At 42.1% G+C, this 11,482-nt stretch overlaps 1 protein-coding gene across 10 annotated transcripts in view; it reads left to right on the top strand.

The window, feature by feature from the left end:
* The first annotated feature begins 993 nt into the window (after window positions 1–993).
* Window positions 994–11,482, top strand: part of UPF2 (UPF2 regulator of nonsense mediated mRNA decay) — a 65,958-nt gene continuing 55,469 nt past the window's right edge. For 8 of the 10 annotated variants that reach the window (XM_078394261.1, XM_073000776.2, XM_078394260.1 and 5 more), the window contains exon 1: window positions 994–1,125. The gene's annotated coding sequence lies outside the window, so the exon portion shown is untranslated. Of the gene's footprint in view, window positions 1,126–1,225; window positions 1,279–1,581; window positions 1,722–11,482 lie in introns of those variants that run through there. The other 2 variants (XM_073000771.2, XM_073000770.2) reach the window with 2 other exon arrangements.

Below are 11,482 nucleotides of genomic sequence, written 5' to 3'. Positions count from 1 at the left end.
TTTATTTATTTGCTGCAGGTAGTTTCCGGGCAGGGTATAGATGTGTGTGCTTGTCTAAGCATGAAGAAAAGTGATTCTTGGGGCAATCAATAGCTTGAGTGGGGGTCATCTCCCTATTCTGGAAGCCATCCATCTATAACGACCACGGAAGAAAAATATCTTGTTGTTTACTTATTTGACAATTTTGTATCCCATCTTTCCTCTTAGTTCAAGGCTGCTGGGAGCCATCACAAAAATATACTTGTCAGTTCCGCGTGGGGTTCACAAAAGCTGTGCAAGAGAATGGCTGAGGGCTGTGCTCTCTTACTCTGCATAAGATTCGTGCTGCCATTTATTTAAAGAAAATGTTAGAAAGCGAACAAGGAAAATGACCAGCGGCAGACCTACTGTTGAAAATCATGCTGGGGGAGCCCAACAAGTCCGTCAAAATTAATAAAAATTTTATAACGCAGTGCATAGGTCTGAGCAAATTTAGGATGCAGCATACATTTCGTTCAGTAATTTTCTAGTAAATGCGCTTAACGCATGGTTGCTCTGACGTAAGTCCTATTGTAGCACTGCATAGGAGTGCAGCCGTGCTCTGACCATGGATAGATCTTATATTGACAGGTCGCTAATGGGTCACACGCTGGGAGCTCTCCTACCAGCAGGTTCGATTTGAATGGAATTGAATTCAAAAACCGGAGTCGTTGAGCGAAGGGCGGGAGGAGGGCTTTAGCTCCGCCCCCCCCGGAGAGGCCAACCTCTTGGCCACTTCCGCCTCCCCTGGTAACCAAAGCACGGGGTTGCCCTGCTTTCTCCTCACCCTCAGGACCCCACCCGAGGAGAGGGTGTCCAACACAGTGCCTGACGTGCTTCCGCCCTCGCTGCTTGCGGCCTGTTCCGAGGAAGAAGCACGGCCATCGTTTGTTGAATATCAAGAGAGGCCTTTTCCCCCATATTGATTTGCTTTGAGCCTGAAAGTGGGGGGCCTGGCCGGGCTCGGTGGGGCCCTCTCAAGCAGGCTCCACCGAGGACGGGCTCGGGGGGCGGGGTCCTCGCCCTGTAGCGAGGGAGGTGGGGGCAAGAAGAGACTGGCGGAGCTGGAGCTGCAGAAGCTGGGACCGATGTTTACAGCGGGCCGAGGTAACCACCCCCTTATCTTTCCCCCGCGTCCCTTCCTCTGCTGTGTTGGAAGCGGCGGGGTATTGGGGGGGGAGGGGGAGGAAGGAAGCACGTTAGAGAGGGAGGAGGGCGGGGCTCGAGGGGGGGTCTGTCCCGAGAGGGGCGGCGGAGGAGGTGAGAGGGACGGGAAGGGAAGGGAACGGCCTGGCAAGCCCTGGAGCTGGCGGGGGGGGGGGTCGGGGCGGCACAGCCGGGGACAAGCCCGAGGATGGAGTGGGAGACCAGGGTGGGCGGGCGAGTTGGGTCCGAAGGACTGAGGGAAGGTGGGGAAGAGGAAGGGGCTCGCTGACTGGGCCCCTTATGCGAGGAGTCGTCGTTGGAGATGCACGTTTTAAGGCAGGGGAGGGGGGGAAAATACACGGGCTTTGACTTCCTGCGACGGCGGTTTCAACTGTGTGCGCGAGCGTCTCCTTCTCCCGCCCGCCCCGAGAAGTGACAGGTGTGGGGAAAGTTGAGCCGGAGGGCGAATTGTCCCTTCGCTCCGGGGGCGCCGAAGGTGCCTGCTGTGCTTCCCGTGAAGGGTGGGCAGATCCGTGAACAGAAGTCAGGAGAACAAGGTGAAGTTCGCTCTTTATGGGGCCAGTTTTTATTATTGTTTCGGTTCCCCTGGCTGGTATCTGCAAGGCAACAGATCAGATTCCGCCATCTGAACCGAAGTCAAACTCTTCAGACACTTCAGAACTTTGTGTCATGCCCACGTAATAGTCTCTTCCCCCCCCCCACTCGCCGTAATTAAAACTATAATTAAAGTAGAACGTTCTTGTAAGGAGTGCAAGTTTTGTTCCGAAAGAGGTGGGTGATGAAAGAGAAGAAAGGAGATTTTGTACAGGAGTGGTCCAGATGTTTGCTTTATAATGAAACAGTGACAGGCAAATATTTTTCTGATGAGAGAAAAGTTTGGTCTTAACTTCGTCTGGCTATCCATTAGGGTATGATTTTCGGTTTTTTCCCCATTTTTCCTTGGTTTGTAGCTGCCTAGTGAATTTGCTGCTATTTTACAAAAGTACTTCAATATGTTATATAGCTGTTTTGCTATTTGTGCTCCTGAGTTTTTTCCATCATATATATTTTTTTCTATTTGTTCATTTTGTTAACATTATGGAGTGTTAGACAATGTTGTTCCAAGAACTTTTTTGAGTCACATCACTTCTTATCCAAATTTTTCTATGGTTTAGGATTACAGAGGTTGATCAATAAGGGGCACGATTATATGTTCTTTTACTTCCATTGAACACAGTGTGACTAGAACTCTTTCACATGAGTTCATATGCTAGTTTTGTCTTCTGTAGAGAGAAAAAATTGACAAGTACATATAAGTCAGAGTAAATAAATAAGGTAATTCAGTTCTGTGTACTCCACTAATAGTTACAACTCTTCTTATATATTCTACTAGTTTATGGCTTGGAACATTCTTGACTAATGAGCATGAGAATAGACCATGGTGTCTGAAGAATAGGCAGGCCTGTGGTCTTCCTGCTCCCATCCAGCAGCTGCAGCGAACAACAAACCAGCTGCTGTTAGATGACATGACATTGTAATTTTGAAAATTGGCCTCCTGGCTGGCTATTTAGGGTATTTAAATCATGGTCAGGTAAAACTGTCTACCAGACTGCACTGATGTCCACATTACATGCAGACAGATCTGTATAAATCATATTAGCGTGACACAGGAACAGGGACATACTATTATTTTATTGAAACATAATTTGAGATATATTTTAAATTTGTTTAAAACCGAATAGTATTTGTGTAGACTCAAAACAGAAGTGCTTAATAATAAATAAATTTTCATTACAATGTCGTATGAGGTTTGGGGAAGCACTAAGTTAAAATTCAGATGGTATATTTCAGTGACAAGGTCATACATGATAGAAAAATAAGCACAGGTCCCCCCCCCCCCTTTAAGCACTTTGCAGAGAAAGCAGGGGTGTGGTTTTAAAAAGCTCGTAGGCAAAGTCCTTTCTATAAGAAAGCTGGGAGTTTTAAAAGTTTGTAGAATAAATTGTCTCAGACTGAGATATAGTATTTCTAGGCATTTTGAGAAGTTGAAACTTGAAAATATGTATGTAAGGAAAAGTTTTAGACGATGTCCCAAGTTGTTTGTGGCATCGATCCTTGGATATTACTGTGGAATGCCAATACATGTATCTAATATGGCTCAGTATTTACTGGTTCCTGCTGTGCAGTATAAAAGTATCTTTGAGTATTTCTTTGGTGTGTTGTGGATAATCAGTACCCAGATGCAGATTGGCTTATAGTAGCTCCATTCCATTAGGCATCCCTCAGTCCTGAAAGACTATGGTAATGTGCTCTGTATGGAGGACTTGGAACAGCATCTAGTGTGGCTGAGGAGGCCAATTCGAGAATGACAATCCCTTCCACACTGAAGACAAATCCAATCTGTCACCTGTCCAGCTCCCTGATTTTGCTGTTTTTGTGACTTCCTTTTTGCCTTGGCCTGCTGGACAAGGGCCTCTTTAAATTGGGAGAGGCCATGATGCAACACCTGTCTCCAGGCTGAACGCTCAGAGGTCTGGGTTTCCCATCTGTTGAGGTCCATTCCTAAGGCCTTCAGATCCCGCTTGCAGATGTCCTTGTATCGCAGCTGTGGTCTCCCTCTGGGGCGATTTCCCTGCACTAATTCTCCATACAGGAGATCCTTTGGAATCCAGCCATCAGCCATTCTCACAACATGCCCAAGCCAACATAGACGTCGCTGTTTCAGTAATGTATATATGCTAAAAATTCCAGCTTGTTCTAGGACTACTCTGTTTGGAACTTTGTCCTGCCAGGTGATACCAAAAATGCGTCGGAGGCAACGCATATGGAACGAGTTCAGCTTCCTCTCCTGCCATGCACAAAGGGTCCAGGACTCATTGCAGTATGGGAGTGTGCTCAGGACACAAGCTCTATAGACCTGGATCTTGGTATATGTCATAAGCTTCTTATTGAGCCATACTCTCTTTGTGAGTCTAGAGAACATGGTAGCTGCTTTCCCAAACCAGCTCGACATCTAGGGAGAGAGTGTCAGAGATTGTTGGGCCAAGGTACACAAAGTCATGAACAACCTCCAATTCTTATATAGAGATAGTAATAGAGGGAGGTGAGTCCACGCCCTGGCCCATGACTTGTGTTTTCTTCAGGCTGATTGTTAGTCCAAAGTCTTGGCAGGCCTTGCTAAAACAATTCATGAGTTGTTGAAGGTCTTCAGCAGAGTGGGCAACAATGGCTGCATCATCTGAGAAGAGGAAGTCCTGTATGCATTTCAGTTGGACTTTGGTCCTTGCTCTCAATCTAGAGAGTTAAAGAGCTTTCTGTCTGATCTAGTCCAGTTCCAAAGGCGTGCTTCAGCATGACAGCAAAAAAGATCCCAAAAAGGGTTGCTGCGAGGACACAGCCCTGTTTCACTCTGCTTCAGATGTCAAAGGGATCTGATGTTGAGCCATCAAAAACTACAGTCCTTTTCATTCCCTCATGGATGGACCTGATGATCTTAAGGAGTCGAGGTGGGCATCCAATCTTGGGAAGTATTTTAAAAAGGCCATCCCTGCTAACCAAATCAAAGGCCTTAGTGAGATCTATGAAGGCCACAAAGAGTGGTTGTTGTTGTTCCCTGCAATTCTCCTGGAACTGTCTGAGGGCGAATACCATGTCAGTGGTTGATCTATTAGCTCGAAATCCACACTGATTCTGGATAGACTCTCTCTGCAAGCACCTGGAGCCTCTTCAGCACAGCATGGGCAAGCAGCTTCGCTACAACGCTAAGAAGAGAGATGCCACGGTAGTTATTGCAGTCACCCCTGTCTCCTTTGCTTTTGTACAATGTGATGATGTTTGCATCCTTCATGTCCTGTGGTACTCCACCTTCCCTCCAGCAAAGACGAAAGACTTCATACAGTTCGGTGGTGATGAGCTCTTTTCAGCACTTCAACAGGGACGTTATCCTTTCCAGGTGCCTTGCTGGAGGCGAGGGAATCCAAGGTTGCTTTTATTTCTGCTAAGGTTGGTTCGCTGTCCAACTCTTCCAAGACAGGCAGGCACTCAATGTTATTTAATGCTTCTTCGGTTACTACATTCTTTCTGGAATATCGCTCAGAGTAGTGCTGCACCCAGCGTTCCGTCTGCTGTGCTCGGTCCTGGATGATCACACCTGTAGCAGACTTCAAGGGAGCAGATTTCTTTTGTATTGGACCTAAAGCCTGCTTGATACCATCATACATTCCCTTGATGTTACCTGTGTCCACTGCTATCTGTATCTGAGAGCAGAGCTGAAGCCAATAATTGTTGGAACATCTACTGGCAGCCTGTTGGACTTGGCCATAAGCAGCTCAAAGAGCTTGCAAGTTGTACTTGCTAGGATGGGCTTTGTATGCCGCTAGAGCTCTCCTCTTATCCTCGATGGCTGGCATCAACTCCTCCAAATGGGCTTCGAACCAGTCGGCCGTCTTTTTGGTCTTCTTGCCAAAGGTGGATAAGGTGGGTTTCCTCAAGTGCTTGGGCAAATTCCTCCACTTTTCTTTGATCACGAGTCTTGTTGATGTCAACACGTGGTCTTCCTTCCTTTTTCGTGTGATACAATCTCTTTGTTTGCAGTTTTACTCTACTACACACCAGAGAGTGATCAGTATCGCAATCAGCACTCTGGTAGCTGCGTGTGAGCGTAATACTAGGAAGGCTAGAACGTCTAGTGAGGATCAAATCGAGCTGATGCCAATGCTTGGATCTTGGATGTCTCCAGGAAACTCTGTCTTGAAGCTTCGTATTAAAGAACGTCTTGCTGACACAAAGACCATAATAACAGCAAAACTCCAGCAAGCGTTGGCCATTTTTGTTCATTTTTCCAATGCCAAAACAGCCTAGAAAAGTGGGCCAAGAATTGTGATCAGCACCAACTCTAGCGTTGAAGTCTCTGAGAATGAACAGTGCCTCTCTTTCAGGGACTTTTTTGATAGTAGCTGCTGGACAAAATTAGTTTTAGGTATGATGTATAGAACATATTATCACCTACTCTCCTTGTTTTCTTGATAGATATACTCCATCTATCAGATTGTTTAAGCTTGTTGTGTTTCTGCTGTTTGGGGGGACAACAGACATTCATCTGCTTAACTAGTAAATGTACAAGCTGATATACAGTACTTTTCCATTTTGCCTTCCATATTATTGTAGTTTTCACTGGTTTCTGAAATTTGCAGAGTGAGTGGTAGTTTTGTGACTTTTTTTGCTCTGTAGTTCATTCTCTAGTTTATTCTTTGTTTTCTAAATTATTGACCTGAACTGAAGTTTTGATTTACCATATTCTGATAAGCTCTTTACCAGCACTAAGCATTTTTATAGACTGAAATAGCTTTTAGGAACAAAAACCTGTTAGTGTGGTAATGAAGAACAAAGTCTGGATATAATATATGTGTTATAAAAAGCATTATTTTCTTACAGAAGATGCTAATTTTAGAATAAATGTTCAAAGATTACTTTTACACTGGAAAGAAAACTAAAAGAAACATTGTAGTTGAAATCCAGTTACTTACCATAATAAGTTGCAACTAGAGTAGACCTACTGACTTGGTGGGCATTTAGTGAGTCAACTTCTCTAAGTTCTGTTGATTCAATGGGCCTACAGTACTCCAGTTGTGATGTACTATGCTAAGCAACAGGATTTCAGCCAGTATATCATATATGAATTGCAATTGATGTTTTTTCATAAACTTATTTAAGTACACTTTTCAAAATTAACTATACTCCTAATAACTTATATTATGTTGAACCTTAAACAACAGTAAATGGCCTTATCTCATTGGTAGCAATTATTTTGAAATGGAAGGTTCTGTTCTTTCAGCATAGTTGTAATTCACCTGTGAATCCTAGCTGTAGTATAAAATTAAAATAGCAGACTGTGTTGTAATTCAAAGGAGACATTTTGGGAAATTGGCCGTGAAGTGTGCTCATTTTTGTTTTTCATCTGTTTATAAACCAATATTGTAGTGAAATGCTTGTAATTTGTTATTGTTGTTTAGTCGTTAAGTTATGTCCGACTGTTTGTGACCCCATGGACCAGAGCACGCCAGGCCCCCCTGTCTTCCACTGCCTCCTGGAGTTTGGTCAAATTCATGTTGGTAGCTTTGATGACCCTGTCCAACCATCTTGTCCTCTGTCGTCCCTGTCTCCTCTTGCCTTCACACTTTCCCAACATCAGGGTCTTTTCCAGAGAGATTTCTCTTCTCATGAGATGGCCAAAGTATTGGAGCCTCAGCTTCAGGATCTGTCCTTCCAATGAGCATTCAGGGTTGATTTCCTTCAGAATGGATAGGTTTGATCTCCTTGCAGTCCAGACATTCAAAGGCTTTTAGAGCACACAAAAAGTTGGAATATACAGTAGAGATTACCACAAGATTTCAGTGCATAGATTCACATGGATGAAATAATTTCAGTAGGTGAATTTATAAAAATGTTTGACAATTCTAGGTTTGATAGTGGGTTTTTGCTTGTCTTAATTTTTATGTTTGGCACACATTTCTTTTTGTTTGGCTTACATTTAGTAAACAGACTGAAGTATATCATATTGGTTTTACATACAGTATTAATATATGATTTTCCCTCTCACATGTCAATCAAAATATTTTGGGATAATGTTCAAGTGAGAGACTTAAAAGTGAATTTTGTATAATTTTCAGTATTATATTCAAATAGTTTCAAAATTTTTCCAAGACATATTCTAATTGGAATTGTTTATATTTGAAGTCATGTCAGTTTAGTAGAACATACTTTACTTTGGGGTATAAGATGAGAAACTAAATTCTCTCATCAGGTGCTCATTCTAGTTTGCGTGAAGGACTACGTCTGTAAGCAGACATGGTTTCTAAGAATAGTCACCTGAAAAAGAGTTAAGTATGAGTTTAGGTTTGACTAAAATCATGCCAATCTCAGAGTCTTAAACTGAGTTGGTAGTCCCAAACAGCAGATCCGCTGAATCGATGGGATTTACATAAATTCTGTCATGTTGGTATCTGCTGTCAAGTTGCATCTGATTCATGGTGAGCTCCGTAGGATTTTCAAGATACATGAGATATTTAAGTAGTGGTTTTATTATTGTCATACACGCATACCCTATTGAAGTTCTGTGTCGAAAAAGGCATTTGAACCCAGGTCTCCTGAGTCCTATTCTGACACTATCCACTGCACCACACTGGCTCTCCATTTGAGTCCTGCCATTCTTTTCATCAATTCATGGAGTGGCCTTATTCCAATTGGGATTAGCAGTTGGATTTAGGCCAAGATCCGTTTTACAGTGATACCTGATAAGAAAACACTGTTATCATAGGTTCTGGGATTTGTCACATTGCAAATAACAGTTAATCATGCTTCTTCAGCACCAATTCTGTGTTCCAGTTGACTTGCATTGTCCTTATTCTGTGGTGGTAATTAATTGTTATGAAATCACAAATTTCTAAAAGTGGAAAGAACAAGTTTCCACCATACAGCACTGTCTAGGTATATAATGTTTTCTTATGAAAGAAAAGTTTGGGGAAATTCTCTGTTAAAAGATTGTGAAAAGCTACTGCTGAAATTAAGGTGAGAAGAAACTACTGCTTTTTGAAAATGTATGTGCAAATTCACTGCCAGTAAAATACTGTGATTTTTTTTTACTGATTATACAGCTGCTAATGCTGCTCCTCTGTGTTTCCTCCAAGCTGAGGAGAAATGTAGTGGCTTTCTGGTATCTTGTGTTTTTGGGTAAAAAAGAAACTGCCCAATGATTTCTTTCTAGGTGTTCGCAAGTACTGTACTTAAAAGCTCCTGAGCTGTTTTTACACCCCCCTCCCCAATACTTTAGAGAGGAAGCAGCAGTCAACTATGGCTCTTTGTTCTGGTGTTAAATTACTGCTAGGCAAGCATTAATATTATAGCAGTTGGAATACATTCTGTAGTAGATTCAGCAGTGAAATGCTATACAAAGGCAACTTTATGTAAGGAAGCAATGATAATTCAAAGTGTGTTTCAAGTATACCTAAAAGCAGGAAGACTAGTTATTTACCAGTAATAAAACCATTTTTATGTTGTGAATATCCCATCATTTGCCCAGAAAGGTGTGAGAACTGAGACTTGTTTTTTCTTTTGTGCCTGGATGACTTTTATAGTAAACATGCGTCTCAGCTGTTGTATCATGACATTCAGACCTTACTACTGAAAGCACTTAAAATATCACAATTTTTTAGTACTCCAGCTTTAACCTATCTCATCATGAATTGGACAGTTGTAAAGAATTTGCTTTACTCTTTGTGGGTTTTTCAAAGAAATTACTATCAGAAAGATCTAAATCCAGTAGATGCGGTAATCAAATCAGTTGGAACTTGGCATTAATGAACACTTAGGTAAGTTCCATTGACTTGATGGTTCCGTTCTAGTTGAGACTGACAACTAGATTTTTGTTTACTTATTCATTTGGTTTATCTGCTACCTTTCTCCCAAAACTGGGGCTCAAGGTGACTTGCCACATGTAACAGGTAAAAGTATATAGTTTTCTTTAAAAAGATAACACAGCTAATGAGTTTGCTTAAATTTCTTTAATTGTTTGTAGGTTTTTGTTTTTGAATGGCATTTATCATGAATCTTTAAATGACAAGATTTAATACATTTCAGACAGATGTATGTAATGATTTCACATGTGTGAAGCTTCCTTCATAATTCAGGAGATGACATATTTTACTATGAATCTGTTTAAAAGCTTATGTGAGAATAACTTTTTGTCAGCATTTTTGTGAACATGAGAAAACAAATTATAGTTATATTTATTCAACATTTTTCTTAAATTGTTACACATCAAAGTTATTAGTCTGAAATTGTTTTTGTAGTGAAACATCCTGAGACTTGAATTACAGTTATAACAGGCTTCTGTTTCTATTCTTTAACATGGTTGCCATGGGATTCCAAAGTTTTTATTTACAATTGGGAGGGCTAGAAATGTCACCTTTTTTTCTTCTACAGTTAGAGTCACTAAAAGTATTAGCAGTTGTTAGTCATAAGTAATGTAAATTACATTGATCTACTCTAAATTGGGACTAATACTGGATTTAAATCATAATCTTTTAGGTTTTTAAAATCTAAATAGTAAGATTTCTAATCTGCTTTTGGAATCAACTGTAATTTGTTTTACCTCAGTTCTTTTTCTGACTAAGAAGTTAAAAGTAGTTCTTGTAAACTAGGAACATTTTAAGAATAATTGTTCTGCTTATAAAAATAATTAATGTAACTTGACTATGATCAAGCCATTTTAAACAACAATTAACATATTTTGTGCTGTCAGAATTTCTTTTCTTAAGCAGCAGCAGTTCGCCCCTACTGGATCTCCCTCTGTGGTTACAGGCCTTGCGGCCTGCTGCTCCTGGCTGCCTCACCCCCTCTCAACATCAACCACCTGGCCTAGGGGGAGAGAGAGCTTTCAGGCCGGAGCTGCCCCTGGGACCGCACCAGACCATCGTGCCTACGCCCAGAAGGAGCCAAAGATCATCTGCTGGCCATAGCTCACTGTGTGAGAGGCAGTGAGTCTGTGGTTGGGCCCCTACTGGATCTCCCTCTGTGGTTACAGGCCTTGCGGCCTGCTGCTCCTGGCTGCCTCACCCCCTCTCAACATCAACCACCTGGCCTAGGGGGAGAGAGAGCTTACAGGCCGGAGCTGCCCCTGGGACCGCACCAGACCATCGTGCCTACACCCAGAAGGAGCCAAAGACCATCTGCCGGCCATTAAGAGCCTCGTGGCGCAGTGGTTAAAATGCTGTACTGCAGCTAAAACTGTGCTCACGACCTGGGGTTCAAATCCCAGGTAGCCGGCTCAAGGTTGACTCAGCCTTCCATCCTTCCGAGGTCGGTAAAATGAGTACCCAGCTTGCTGGGGGGGCAATGTGTAGCCTTTATAATTAAAATTGTAAACCGCCCGGAGAGTGCTTGTAGCGCTATGGGGCGGTATATAAATCCAATAAATAAATAAATAAAATAAAATAAATATGTGCTGGTTGGGTAGAAAAAGCAATTCATGGCATATTCCATTGGAATTGGTTCTAATTGGATACATCAGTCTGCCATTCAAAACTACATTTCTTTTTCAAACACCTCATTTTCCTTACTCTTATCTTCATCATGTTGGTGTTGTATGTCACTATGTCAGAAACCTATGACAACAAATGCAGAATGGGAGAACTTGACACAGTGATATTATTTGTGTATCTCTTATAAATTTCATTATCAGGTTTAGGTATTTGTGGTTTTGCTCTTCTTCAGAGCAAATCCAACTCTAGAATTAGGTTGAATGTCTGTCTTTGTCAATGGG

This window comes from Pogona vitticeps, chromosome 5, assembly GCF_051106095.1.
Source record: "Pogona vitticeps strain Pit_001003342236 chromosome 5, PviZW2.1, whole genome shotgun sequence".
In the NCBI taxonomy this organism is placed as follows: Eukaryota; Metazoa; Chordata; class Lepidosauria; order Squamata; family Agamidae; genus Pogona; species Pogona vitticeps.
Note: the sequence above shows the minus strand (reverse complement) of the source record. Positions and strands in the feature narration are given on the sequence as shown.